The following is a 14,835-nucleotide window of genomic DNA, read 5'->3' on the forward strand; positions in this document are numbered from 1 at the left end:
TAAAGTGAGCCAGGGCACACTGATACTACAGGAGAAGGCCACAGAGAACTCAAGGAGTTATCAAGGAATCATTCTCCAAGAAGGCAACAAGGCCAGCTGCCCCACTTGAAGTTTCTCTACACCCATGCACAACCTTTGGGAAACACGAGGAGTTGGAAGCCACTGTGCTAATAGAAAACCATGATGTAGTTTGGTGGGGTGATTCCCACGACTGCATTGTAGCCCTAACAATGGCTACAAGCTGTTCAAAAGAGAGGCAAGAAAGAAGGGGTAGAGGCGTTGCCTTCCATGCTGCAGAAGGAATGGAGTGTGAAGAGCTATCCAAAGAATTGTCATAAGCATGTGAAAAGCTTATGAGTGAGAGCTAGAGACAGAAGCAACAAAGGGAGCCTTGCAGTTGGTGTTTATTACCAGCCACCTGATCAAACAGAGCCTCTAGATGAAGACACCTTCCTCCAGTTACAGGAGGTGTCACGATTGCAGGCTCTCAGCTTGCTGGGGGACTTCAACCACTCTGACATCCACTAGAAAAGTAGCATAGCAAGCTGTAGGCAACCCAGGAGGCTCCTGGAACTCACCAAGGATAACTCCTTGAGCCAAGTAATAGACAGCCCCACCAGGGGGGTGCGATACTTGCAATACTTGACCTCATAAATGCAAATGAACCAATTAGTGAAATCAGGATTGGATGCTGCCTGGGCTGCAGTAATTGTGCAGTGGTGGAGTTCATGCTCCTGAGGGATATCAGACAAAGACTGAAATCAGGACGCTAAGTTTTAGAAAAGCCAAATTCCAGCTCTACAGGGAGTTAGTCAACAACTCCTCTTGGGAAACAGACCTCAAAGGACCAGGCAACAGAGTGGAGCTGGCTGATCTTTAAGGAAACTTTCTGCAGAGCAGTAGAGCTCCCTACCTGAAGTGTAGGAAATCAGGAAAGGAAGGCAATAGATTAGCATAGTTGAACCAAGACATGCTGGTCAAGCTGGAGAGCAAGAAGAAGATGGACTGGCAGTGGAAGCAGGGTCCAGGTACCCTGGGAGGAGTATAGGAATGCTATGAAGCTGTGTATGGATGGCCTCAGGAAGGACAAGGCCCCTTTCCAACTCAAATGATTCCATGATTCTAAATGCCCAAACTTTTTTTTCTCGCTTAGTTATGCTTCCTCTGTATTTAGGAAGGTATAACCCTAAAATGTTTTCACAAAATATCTCTTATGTTTTCTTAACATAATGCTTCACCAGCTCCATGACACCCCTTGATTGTAATTATACTTCCTTTGGAACTGCACCCTAAATAGAAATTGAACTATCCATGCTGTAAATTGAAATTCTTCAATGCAAAGCCATATAAATAACATGCATTAGCACTAACCTTCTCCCAAAATTTGATAAGATCACTCCTGTTTCTCAGAAAGATGATACTAATTGCTGCTATTTTATCAAGTAGCATACAAACAAAAGCTTGAATGATCCAGAAATACTTCCCTTTAACCTTTGGAATATGTAGATGACCTCATGTAACAACCCACTACCCACGCAGCCAGGTTCAGAGCAGCTATCTGCATATGGGAGCTAACAGAGTGGTAGCTGGCAGCAGTTCACCCATTTACAGTCAGGATCTATGGCACTATGCACACAGCAAAACAAAACACTGAAACAAAACACTTTGAGGGTTATAAAGCAACTGAGGAAGAAGTGAAACAAGAAAATCCTCACAAGCTTTGTTAACTGACTTCCAAAGCACCCACAGACTTCAGCGTTCGTGCTAATTAGTGTCCCTGCTACCCTGCTCCAGTCCTCCCCAAGCACCCTACAAGAGCTCCCAGGATTCAGCTCCTTAGGAAGCACTTGCCCCAGCCTTTTCAGTACCGTGCCCCTTATTCAGTGCAAGGACACATACACTGACTGTTATACCGCATCATTCATCTCTTCCCTTCTACTGTCCCCATACCTTCCGTCCTGCTTTCCTGCTAGCTTGTGTCACTGCAATTCATGAAGTCACCTCTTGGGTAATGCTCAGACCTTTGTCATCTCAGGCTTCAGCACAGGCAAGACAACAGCAATCAGAAATAATAATATACAATAAATAAACTAGAAAATAAGACTGGTTAACGGTAAGCATATTTTTTCCTAATCACTGACAAGGAGAACAGATCCTACTGCTCAGCCAATCAAGTAATTGCTAGGGATGTTACAATAGCAGGACATACAGACAGAAAATTATACTTCTGCATTTCAACACTCTCAAAGTTCCCACTGGGAAGGTCTGATCATCCATCCCACTGCATCATGTCAAAGCAGTGAGAATTTCCCGTTCTTCTCCTTGCCTCTGTTAATGTTAGAGTTGTTAACTGTTATATAAAACCATCTCTCAATAAAATCACGTGCTCTGATTTCAAGAATGCCAGAACTTAAAACAAGGGTTGTACAACAAGTTGTGCACGAATCCCAGGTAGGCTGTTCTGCAGTAACAAAAACCAGCACCTGGTTCTACAGGAACCAAGGAATGGAAAAAAAATGGGGATGCGAGAATAAACACGTCAGTTTCGCTTCTAACTTCTACAATTTCAATACAGAAGACTTTGGAATATTTACTTGGAGAAAATGTATGACTCTTCCATGAACCAGAAGGGTTGGAATTCAATTATTTCAACAACAACAACAAAAAAACTGTATTAACTTTAGTTCTTGAAATGAAGCATTAATATAACACCCTTTACACTGGGAACATTTCTGTGATTACATTCCTTTTTTTTTTCAGTGCCAGTTCTGTGCTGAACAGACCATAAATATCCTCAGGTAATTAATTAGTAAGAGAGTCCAAGTAATTACTTACTGCAGGCCTTGTTATACATCATTACATTTGTTAAAGGGACACGGTCATGATAATGTTCACTGATCAAATTCAGAATGAGGTAGATTTGCAAGAGAACCAACCTTACATGTGAAAGGAAAATCAAGAGGACAACAACAGGGCCTTGCTTATGGGACAGAGATTACTGCCTAAGACAGGAGAAGAGCCCTACACTGCTCCAAGGGTCAGTGGAAAGATAACTGCTCCCAGTAGCAATGCAGGGGCTCTTCTTGAGCGTCAGACCTTGAATCCACCAAACCCGGAGCCAAAGAAAAGTCACCTAGCATTCAAGCATACAAACTAAAAGGCATTTCAAAAGTCGTATTTGTAGCAACTCAAGGTGTTTGTTTACAAATTGAATTCAAATCCTACATTTCCCAGCATCTGAGGGCAATGTGCCTCTGTCTGCCCACCTCAACCACAGAGCAGGAAGGAACTTGTATGGAAACAGCTAGAAACTCAACTCTTCTTCCAGGAGACAAAATCCCCAACCTCCTTCCAAATAGTTTCGGAATTAGAGATTATTTACATATCAATATAGTCGTATTAACAGTATATGTAACACGGCCTGCCTTTCATAAACCCAGCACCCCTTCCTCCAGTTCGTCCCAGGTTTTGAGGTCATCTTCTTCCCAGGTCTTTTCTCCTTTGTAAGGGACTCATTTGCAGGATTTGATGGGGAAGGTGACTCCTGGAACCAGCCCCAGGCAAGCAAGGAAGGCAGCCAGCAGCTGTGCTGGTTGAGGAAAGATGCTTCATTTTGTGTTGCCTTGCGAGGGCTTTTTTGTTGTTGTTTGAATTAATGAACAGTGCCCTGAGGAAAAGCCTGAGAGTGATTTGAGCATGTTGTTTAATCCATGCTGTCTGCTCCCTTGCCGTCTATGCTAATCATACCCGGCACCATCTGAAAACTGAAACACACAGCTGCCTTGCTGCCTTCATTACATTTATTTGCTAGAACAGTCACCTTCAAAAAGATAATAATAAAGAAAGAAAAATCTTGTATCTTAACATTACTGCAGATAAACCCTGGAAATAGAAGTATGCTGCAGTGATACAAATATTTCCAAGTTAGATCTGTTCTCTTTAATTAATTAAGCAAAATATTAAGAACAAGAACAAAAGAGCAGAAACCAATGCCTGTGGAAATGAGCTCACACTACCTTTCCTGTCAGTTGTAAAACTGAATTTTAATAGCTCACCCTGCTACTCTCCTTGCTTGAGTTTCAAAATCATGTTACAGGCAAATACATTGCAAGTTTAGCATCTTCAGTGGTCCTTCTCAATTCGTTTTTCTAGAAGTAGCATCTGTGAATCTGACTGCCATCCTAACCCTTGTGTTACTTCACATCAGCTGTGAAACTGCTTATGCTAACAGGGGATAACAGAACATTTCCCTGTGGGTTTGAGAGCCTAAACTCAATGTGCTCTCTATGGACACTTTGCACCTGGTCTCCTTTGTGAGCCATTCTATATCAAGTCATGGGAATAACAAGAGGATCCAGAAAAAATCTTAAATATTGCATAAAACCCTGCACAGCCAACACAGGGATACTTCACTCTTTGAAGGGCATCACTAACGCCATTCAGAAAAAGGAAAATACCTGAAACATTCTTAACAAGGCTACAGTGTTCACGTGCTCAGAGATGGGATGTATGGAAAGAATCATTTTCATTTATTACGTTACAAAGCCGTTCTGCAGCAGCAGGAGGATCTACCATCACGTGCATCTGGCACCCTAAACCTAACAAATGGCCACTGCCAGCAAGAGGATACATACTAATAAGTAAAGATGCTTCAACTAGAAAGGGCTGAAGACAAACAGAAAACAGTCAAAAAAGGCAGAGACTGGGCGCACACAACAAAACCACCCAGATGACAGCCCTACGGCTGGGTGCTAAAAAACAGGGACAGACGAGCATCTCTGCAGGAACTGTCTGCCTCGAGTCGCTCTCCGGACAGCAGCAATTGAGATGAAACTTTAATGGTGGACAGACTCTCCTCGCCCTACATGCAGGGGTCAAGCACGGGCTGTTCTGCAGGCTGCAGAGCAGTCATCGACCAGGCTCCTGCCAGCCTCCCCAGGGAGCGTGAGTCAGCAGCCCAGTTCTTCAGCCCTCCCCTGCACCGTTCCCTGTCCCACTTCTGCTCCCAGCCCTCTGCTTAGGGCAGAGAAATACAGTTTTATCTGCTGTGCTGAGAAGCCTTGAACTGCTCTGAGAACTACTACCAAATTGTTGTAACTTCCACTGAAACTTCTGGGCCATTTGCGCATTTGCAGATGTAGGAGCAAAATGCAAATGCAATCTATGGCAGAAAGTATAGATGGTGCAGCTCCATAGTTACCTGGGCTACGAGTGCATTTACCAGCTAGGAGTCTTGTCCAACAGCTACCACATCATGAACAAGTAACCAAAAAGATAACACACAACTGATCCTAAAACCTATCACAACCCTTAGAGGAGCCCAGCTGGTCCAGGATTCCCATCTTTATCTTCACCCGGCCCTTACCCGCTCCCTGCATGCATGGGGCAGACCCAGATGGAAAGGCCAAAAGCCAGAAATCACCAGGGACAAAATCCACCATCCCAGTTCAGCAGTCATATTTCTCATTGCAAATTATGTTGTAATACCAAAATAGCTTTCTACCACATAATCCTAACACACATTTGAGCTGCAAGAATGTCAGTCTTGTCTCAAGAGTAAAAGTCATTATTATGCATCATAAAAAGTAGTTTATAACTTCTGTGTAGCACTTACAGGCTTATTTAATGATGTATTATACCATCTCATATTTTCTTTTTGATTAAAGAAATAATTTTCATTACTTGTGGGTTTAAAAGACAATAAATAGGAATTAACATTTTGAGAGAATCCATCCACTGATAATAAGATAGTCTTCCAAAGAAAGAACCAAAGTTACAACGAATGAATTCAAAGCCTACCTTTTTTTCCCCTACTCTCAAGCGGACAATACCATGGCTTTCTTCTCTTGATTACCACTGCAGGCACCTGAATCCACCTGAAAAATGGAAGCATACAGATTTTTTGGAAAGTCAGATGAGACTAGTTAACAATTTATCCTTTAACTAATAATTGAAATCCACTTGCAAGTTTGGTCTTTTGTTGTTTTTGGGGTGTTATGTTTTTTTTTACGTAATTTAATTCAGTGGAGACAATAACATGTAGAAATACGTTGCCAATGAATAGAAACTACATTTTGTGTCTCTTTATTATCTTGTATTTTACCAGGTTGTCAAGAAACAGATTCACAATAGAATGGCTAAATATAGAATAGTAGAATGCAAAATCAAAGGATCATAGAATGCTAAATGTGAATAGATCTGGAGTCCAAACATTTCTGGATGGCACAACAGTGAGCATTTGTAAGAAATTGCTGATAATTTGCATATATAAGGCTCAGTTTTGACAACCAAGCCTCTATATGAATTCTTTTGCACCGGACAACCATTTTACTATTTTGTGCAAGCACAATAATTTCTCTATTTACAATGGCTTGGTTTTAATGAGTCCTACATTCCAATTTTTTTTTTTAACAGTCCAAATTTCATGGGGAAAAAAATCACACTACAGGATATAAATGCATCCACCAGAATGTGTAACTGTACATTATTTTAAATCAAATAGTACAACATTTTGGCTTCAGTCAGCAATGTCAAAAAGAATGGAAAGCATCATGCTTGCACATCAAGCCCTCTGTATCACGTGTCATACCTAGAGGTGCCCAGCCACCACGGGTTCTCAGACAAGCAGGCTCATTGCTGGGTGTACCACTGCTCTCTGTCACTATGAAAATGTCACAGTTTTGATCTTACTGTTAGTGGATTTGTGCTGCTATACAGTCTTTCCATGTCTGAGCTCTTTGAATAGCTTCTTTGAATGGTTTTTTTCCCATGAATGGTTTCTGGTTTGAAACAGATGCCACTCTTTGAAATAATTGGTATTAGTTAGGACATTAACCCCTCAGACTACTCTGATGACTCAGGACAACGTAGAGAAAGGCACCAGATGACTTCATTCACTGCCTTTCATCTCCTAGAAACTCAGGTAAAATTACAGTTAAGAATGCATTTTAGCATTATTTTGTCTCTATTAAAAAATGACAATGACAATGATGTATGTGCTAAAGGAAAATAATGAGATCAGAAAGGCAGATACCTCACCAACTGGGACCAAGCCTCTGGTCTAATTAATAATATTCTGTTATAAATTACCACCACAAAGAATAAAGTGTTTGTAAGGCAGTAATTAGGTATTAGTATTTGTTTTCACGAAGCATCTGGGAACAGTACCAATATTACATCCTCTTTAAAATACCTGATGAAAAGAAATACAACACAGCAGAAAATCACTTTTTCATTAGATTATTAAGCATGCATCAAACATTTTTTGGCTTTTGAGGCAAAATTGATGCATATAGGAAAAGACCAGAAGTCTGTTATTAGAGGGTTCTACTGAAAGGAGCAGAACTACATATGGTATTTGATCTGCAATTTGAGATATACACAGTAATAAAATAAGATGCTGCCCTGGAGTAAACACCACATTTTCAACACATAGCAGAAAGATGATTATAAAGGTCTCTTCAGTGTCTGCATAAGCAGACATTTGGATGGAAGTGTGATTGACTCTTCTTGCAGGCCATGAACTGACAATGAAGAACTGAAAAGTAATCTTGAGTACAGAATGCTGAACATGCAGATGAGATGCTCAGAAATACACACCACAAATACTATGATGGTCCAACAGTGCTTAGAAAGCCAATTTGTAAACAGCCTTTGCTGGCTCTCTGTTACATCACATAATAAATCACTGCCGTACATCCTCACACCAACATCCAAGTTTCCTTGAAGAGCCCAGAACAGACAAAGCACAGAAGAATGGAAGGGCAGATCTCCCCAACCATGGAGAAAACACCTGCAGGCAGGGAGTCTGTAAAATGACAAATCATTCTATTTAAGACACCTCTTTTGCCTACTTTTCTAAACTCTTAAAGGACTGCATCACCACAAACTACTTTCTGAGTCAATTCTTTCCCAGGTCCCTTCTCAAAGTGAGGAAATGAGTTCAAGTTACCAGGTAGGTGTAATGAGAACGGTTCGGGGCAATATGACCCATAATGTGCTCTGCAAGAAAAGAAATTCGAGTGTTTCACATCACACCTCACAACTGTCTCTCTGAGCATCTGATCTTCCTATGTGCTAAAAAATCTCACTTCCTGAAGCCTACAGGATAGGAGAGCACTTATAACTAAGGAGAGCCCCTCGACATTTAAAGCTCTGCAGAAAGGAAAAACTAAATTCAGCTCTCCTAAACACAGCTTGAAAAAGAGGAAAGGAGAGGGCCATGCCTCACATCAAACCCCAGTGCAGCAAAGCTATGAATTCAGCTGACTGGTCTCAGGTGTGCTAGAAGGAGAGCACAGCCCCAGCAGGTGAGCAGGAGCTGGCATGGGGGATCCCAGCTTCCCTGCCTCTTCAGGGAAATGGGCACAGCATCTCAGTGACAGAGAGCAAGGGGAGGATGCAAGCGCTCTGGACGAAGTTGGCCCAGACACAGAAAAATGGCAGGAAGGGAGAGCAGAGGAGAAGCAGAGCCCCCAGCATGCAGCATCACTAAGGGGTTCCTTTTCATGGGAGGTGCTGTGGCTTTTCCCTTTGCATACTGACCTGGGTATTTACCAAGCAGAAAATAACTGTGCTTAACACCTCACAACATAACACTATTCAAATGCTACTAATCACCAGAGAAAAGTGTCCTCCAAAATCAGCTCAGCATAAATCAAAGGACCTCCTTGCAATGCATGAATGAGGCCCAGCTCCGAACAAACTTCTGATCCTTACAAGAAAAAAAAAGTCCTTTCCCTGTTTCTCCAGTAGGTGGAAAATGTTTTGGCTTTCCATTTTTTCAGAATGCCTCTTTCCCTGTGAATGCAGACACGCAGCTAGCCGAGAGCTGCTGCACAGAGCAGTGCTGCTCCTCCTCCCGCATGGCTACGGAGTGCCGCAGCACGGCTGCAGAGCAGGCAGGTATCCTTCTCATGGTTATGGCTCCCTCTGGACACAGCCGTGCCAAGCAGATGAAGAGAAAAGGGACCAGGATTTATTGCATAAACACACCGTCTGCTTCTCTTTATCAATTTCCCCTCCACTTGGTGCTGATTCCCTCCGCAGGCTTGCAAAGCCCACAGCCCAGCAGGACCAGCACCTCCACAGCCAAAGACAGAAATGGGAGGTGGCATGAGGAAAGAGGGGTGAGATGATCTGAGTCAGAAATGTAAGTTGCTAACTGCGGTGTCGACTCATTTGAACACTTCACAGCTCTGTTCCTTTAAAAAAATAATAAATCAGTTGATCTTTCCTGGTTGCACTCCTAGAAGTTATTTTTCTAAAGACAGACCAGTTCTTGCCACTTAGAAACCTTCAAGGCATTTGATTGATAACTACACATTCTGTTTGCACTTTAGTCCATCTCTTTAGCAGCCAAGAGGCTCTGATACACACACAGCAATGCACTTATGCAGCTTGACACAGGGACTTGCAGCTTTTACGCTTCATTAGACAGCAGAGAGCTTGGGTCTGTATGAGGGATCTCTGGATGGAAATTGGAACCCACTTGTTTCTCCAATCCTTTCTCCAGCACCTCCTGCTGGAAACGGACCACATGTTGTCAGGCCAAAGTGCACTTCTGGATGGAAACCACAGAAATGGGAGAGAAAGCGAGCTGAAAAGAGAGCTGACCCACGATGGTGGGACAGAGCCAGTGGGCGCCCAGCAACCCCAGCCTTCCCTCTGCACAACCACACAGCTCTCAGGTCTGTTGGTCACAGAGCATTTCTCACTGTCCATTTTTCTCCAGGAGCCCATAGGTGAGGTGTCCCAAACTCCATCTGGACATCAGCACTCTGTAGAACTATACAGAGAAGCACAATATTGCAGTTTCCTAAAAGAGTTTTCACACACTGGTTTGGTGCAAATTCTCACAAGCACTTTCATGTTTCTCATAGCTGGTTCACATCTGCAGGCTGGCATTCCACTTCCAGTTATTCAGTGTACAAAATTCCCCCCTTGTAGGCTTACATCTGCTCCACAGTTTTCCCTGGCTGCAGGCTTGGGCAGAAATAAGACACAAAGAGCTTGCAGCATTTTTCCCACTGCGTTCTGTATTTTCTTGCAACATCTCATCAAGTGCTGCACACGTTTTATTGTCAAAGGCAGATGGTCAAATTGGTGACATGAAAAATCTCCCAACTGCCATTGCCTGAGAGTGTCCCCGACACACTGGGGACAATTGAAATGAAATTTCACATCAGACTAGGGAAGCCTCTAAATTCACCCAAGTGTAAACTGTTTACAGAAACCTCTGCAAAAAGGCCAGTAATGCTTCCAGCTTTGTTCAAAGTCACTGTGATGCCCCCAGGCCTATTTTATCCTCTGCACATTCTTTCAAATGCTGAGAAATTTTACAGTCATTCCATTTCCTTCTTACTCTCACTGGGTTTCAGGAGGAAAACTGAATTTGCTCACCCTCAGGATGAGCTGAAGTTGGCATGGAGATCAGGGGACCAAATGTATTTCTCCTCTTTTGCATCCCTAACAGATGGGCAGCTATTCTCCTATTTATGAATCTCATGTTTCAACAAGGAAATATGAGCCAAACCCTTGAGGGAATTGGGACTGAGGTTGTTTTCATAATTTTGGATGAGCCCAGGTGGATGGAAAATGAACTTGCCCCTCTGCATTCAACCTGATTGCAGTCAGCCATAGCCTTTGAAACAAATGTCCTCAACAGGAGATGCTAAAATTCATCTCCTCCCACAGTGCTGCAGCACGAGACCACTCGCTGCCCAGACCCCTTCCTGCAGGAATGCCCCTGTAGTCAGTGCTGGCTCCTCTGCCCTGCCTTGTGAGATACAACTTTCATCCCAAATTTTCCTCATTTCATCCCATGTCACAGGACACCGCAAACGGCTCAGTGGATGCTCAGAGAGAAATGAACAGGACTCTTATCCCCACAGAATCAGTTCCCACACACCCACCCCCATTCACTGCCTCTTTTTGGGGCCAAAAGCAGAGATGCTGCAGAGGGGAAAAAATGATGAGCTTGGAAATTCCCCTAAGCCACAGCAACAATCCCACCTACCAGTTCAGCTCCCCATCTGCCAGACGGGCTAAAGAGCAGCCAAATTGATTAGTTTACCACATCAATCCCTGACCACCCATGTCTCTTGCCACTTACATTCTGACTGTAGAAAGAGAGAAGCTAGGAGCCCTACATCAGGAAATTAGAATAGAACAGTGCTTCAATATTAAGGTCTTTCTCCAACCAGGGCTACAACTTGCAGCAGTTCAGGATCGTGCAAATTCATGCAAGTGCACAGTTCCTGCCATCAGCACTGCTATTAGGCTGAAGGGAACAAATGTTACTCTTCTTTCTAAAAGATACATGCCAAGGTCAAAGCTTATGTCATCACAAACCCAACACATGAGAAGCCTATACATTGCTTTCAGCACGAGTTCACTTTGCTGACGTGCAGTTTTCTCTTCATTTAGGCCATTTCTGTCTAAGATTAAAAGCCAGAGGGTACATTCTGTGCTGACCTTCCTCCAACAATTAAAAAGAACTCAAAATCTTCAGGCTTCAGGGGGAAAAAAGTTGATGCCAATTTAGTCTTAGATAATGCAGCATCAATGAGCCCAATCGATATCAAACACAAGGCAGTCAGCAATTTCAGTATCTTGTTGCATTTCTTTTTGAGGGTACACATAACTAGCAAAAGGGAAAAAAAAAGCTCTAAGGATCAAAGCGTTGTAGAGAAAAGCTGATAACTGACTGCAATTGCCGTTCCATCTTATATTACTGAAAAGATACTACTGGAGCAATTTGCAGCATTTGCCAAGACTGATTTCATCCACTGAGACCTCAAACAAATATTCTTCATTTTTTGTTAGCTATTAATTGGAGTGGAAACTTTTATTCATCCTGAAGGATAAAAAAGCCAGCTGAAGATGAGTTTAATAAATATTTAGATCCAAAGAAAAAGCATGGCTCTGTTTAGGAGCACAGCTAGGCTGGCTGCATTGTGTTAGTCTCAAATCCAAGTTCAACAGATCAGCTTTCCCAGACTGCACAGAATAAAAGGGACAGAAATTGGAAGTACATTTAAGGCCCTATAAATCATTATGTGTAAGGCAAATGCACATGATTACCCCATATTAGAGGCATTTTATTTTATTATGTTTCAATTTCAGCACATTCGGTTTTTCTCCTCTTCAGAAACATAAGCTGTGATTCATCACAATTAAGGTGGCTGTGTTCTGACCTCAGCTTGAACAATCCATGTTGGCTGCCGGGTCAGCTCGTCTAGAGCACAGCTCTTTTTATTCTTTGCTGCAAAAGGTCCCCAGTGTCAAGAACATTCAGTCTGAGCACAGAGGGGGCATATGTCACAACTCTCCCCTTGCATCCCTGAGTGACCTTCTACAGCAGAGCTCTGGCTGGCCGAATTTTCAAATGCTGGTTTGCCTGTCCCCAACAAGCTGGCCTCCAGCAAGTTCCTTTTTAGCTAACTGGAAATTATTGTGCCAGGCCTTGAGCTACACTTTAAAATAAAACTTTTAAGCAGTGGCCTTTCCCTGATGTGACAAGCCCTTCTCAAATGAATGATTGCAGTAGTTCTACAGAGTATACGATGCTTGATACTTGAAAAAATCTTCGTATTTACAGAAAATGTTGAGCTGTAATGAACAGCTCAAAATGAGCCACCTACCAGGGAGGAAGGTGCAGCAGTCCCAGTTCCAACAGCCGGGGTTTGCCAGGAGCTGTCACTATCTAACTGAGCGTTCATCAGCCACCACTACCTGCTCCTCGAAAAGCACAGTGCCCAGTAATTACCTGTTGGCAAAGCACAGCAAATAGCAGCATGGCTGCCAGATTCTTTTGGGCGTGCACCTCTGATGTTTGTAAGATCCCGTCTGCATCGCATGCACACACAAGACCAGTTTATCCGTCACATAGTCGCTGCCATGGAATTAAATTTGGAAAAGTTAATAATGAAGTGACATAGGTTATGGAGTAAAATAAATGGCTACTTTCTTTCTAACAGGTTGTAACAAGACAAAAGTAAGCTTTCCCTTTTATGCAGACCAATGGCATATTAAGGAGCTAATTCACACTGAGCAACACGAATTTATGACCTCCATTAAAAAAAAAGTACAAGACACAAATATCTGTGACGGCGTACTTGAGAAACAATTGAGAGCTGGATGGCAAACATCAGGCTCCCGCCATGCGTTTCAAGTAAACATTGATTGGAAATGTCAAAGAATCAAAACCTCATTAACAGGAATTTACCCTGTATTGATCTGACCCTCTGTCCAGTCAGCAGGAGCATTGTGCTGTGCTTCTGCAGCACAGAAATGCCACAAAGGGATGGTCAGGCAGAAGAGAAAAGCATATGAGTTTGAGAGACAGTTTGTGCCCTTGTGTGATCCTGCTCTGATTACTTCATTACTAAAAGTTTCATTAGGGTGGTGTGCTGGAGATTTTTGTTTGTAGGAACATGATTTATTAATTTGTTACACAGTCCCCACCACAAACTGAGGAGGTTTGGGGCCTGAATCTGCTCCCACTCAGATAAATCTGTGGAGTTTCCCTGACATGACACAGAGGTGAAATATAAGGAGAATCAGCCCTTTTGGTTACGCTCACCAACATATTTCCCCTAAGTCAGAATTTTACATATGGCACCTCAGCAACGGGCGAGTAGCCTAGGAGGTTTCAAAACACAGGAGCATCTTTAAATATTTGATAAATAAAAAGCAGCTCATGCAAATTCACATAACTCCTCCGATCTCACTTCAGTGGAAATGTCTACCCTTTTTTTTTTTTCCAAAAAGAGACATATGTTGAACAGCCAATGATACACTGCAAATTGCAGCTTAAAGGAAATTTTCAATCTCCCAAAACTTGTGAACTCAATAATTTCATGACATGAAAAAGAACTGAAGCACAGAATTTCTCAGCTCTCAGTCCAGGCACAGTTGTGGCACTAGACCTTGCAGATGTACCATTCCCTCCACTGCCTTAAAAAACTGTCTCTCATTTTCTCCCTCCCATTCCCAACCAATGGACTCAAGTCTCCCCAAAAGCCTCAGTTTGCTTTATTCAAAGGAGACATCTGCATGACTTCTCTCAGAGACAGCCTCAACTGCAGCTTCCCTGCATTCCTGCAGGCACTGCCTTTTCGCACTGCCATACCACCTCTCCCCATTCCCACTCCTTTTAGTACAACTCACACTTGTCTTCCTACAGCCTGTCTCTCAGAACCCTGGGCAGCCATGCTCCCTTCATAATATTTTATCCATTCCTCTGCTCCAGAGTGTCTTCTAGGTTATCTTCTCCATCTGAGAAAACCACCTGTTGTACAGCTTTTAGTAAACAGTATGCACCTGTGCTGAAACCATTCAACTGGATAACCACTCAGATACCTCAGTCTTCCCAACACTGAGGAGATGCAACTGCTAGGGCAAAACCATCATTTAAAAGCACCACATTGAAAGTACAGCAACATTCTGCTGCTCATTTCTAGAACGCCTCCCACATCTCCTTTGAGAAACCATTTTATTGTCTTACCCTTCCTAATTCTATCCCTCATTCCATCCTAAGTGATAATTTCTTGCTTACTGCTTACACGCTTAAAAGAGATCTCTGGTAAAATGTCTCAGACCATTCACAGTTACTTAGTTAAACCAAACGTCACAGACTCTTCCTCATTCCAAGTTTGAATTGTATTCCCAAATAAGTTTGATTTTAAAACTGACCCTATGCAGGAATGAATGCCACGTAATGATAGCGCTGTCTACCAAAAACTGTCTGATGCTACTTCCCAGAAGTTAAAAATGACACAAGAGAAAACATGTTTTTGTGTTGTGTTTGTTTGTTTTGACAAACAGACAAAG

At 42.7% G+C, this 14,835-nt stretch overlaps 1 long non-coding RNA gene across 1 annotated transcript in view; it reads right to left on the reverse strand.

Moving 5' to 3' along the window:
* Positions 1–5,931, reverse strand: part of LOC116216938 — a 50,749-nt gene extending 44,818 nt beyond the window's left edge. Inside the window, exon 1 of the long non-coding RNA XR_004160670.1 lies at positions 5,800–5,931. This is a non-coding gene — a long non-coding RNA (uncharacterized LOC116216938). The remainder of the gene's footprint in view (positions 1–5,799) is intronic.
* Between the last annotated feature and the right edge of the window lie 8,904 nt (positions 5,932–14,835).

This window comes from Meleagris gallopavo, chromosome 9 (assembly GCF_000146605.3).
Source record: "Meleagris gallopavo isolate NT-WF06-2002-E0010 breed Aviagen turkey brand Nicholas breeding stock chromosome 9, Turkey_5.1, whole genome shotgun sequence".
Classification (NCBI taxonomy): Eukaryota; Metazoa; Chordata; class Aves; order Galliformes; family Phasianidae; genus Meleagris; species Meleagris gallopavo.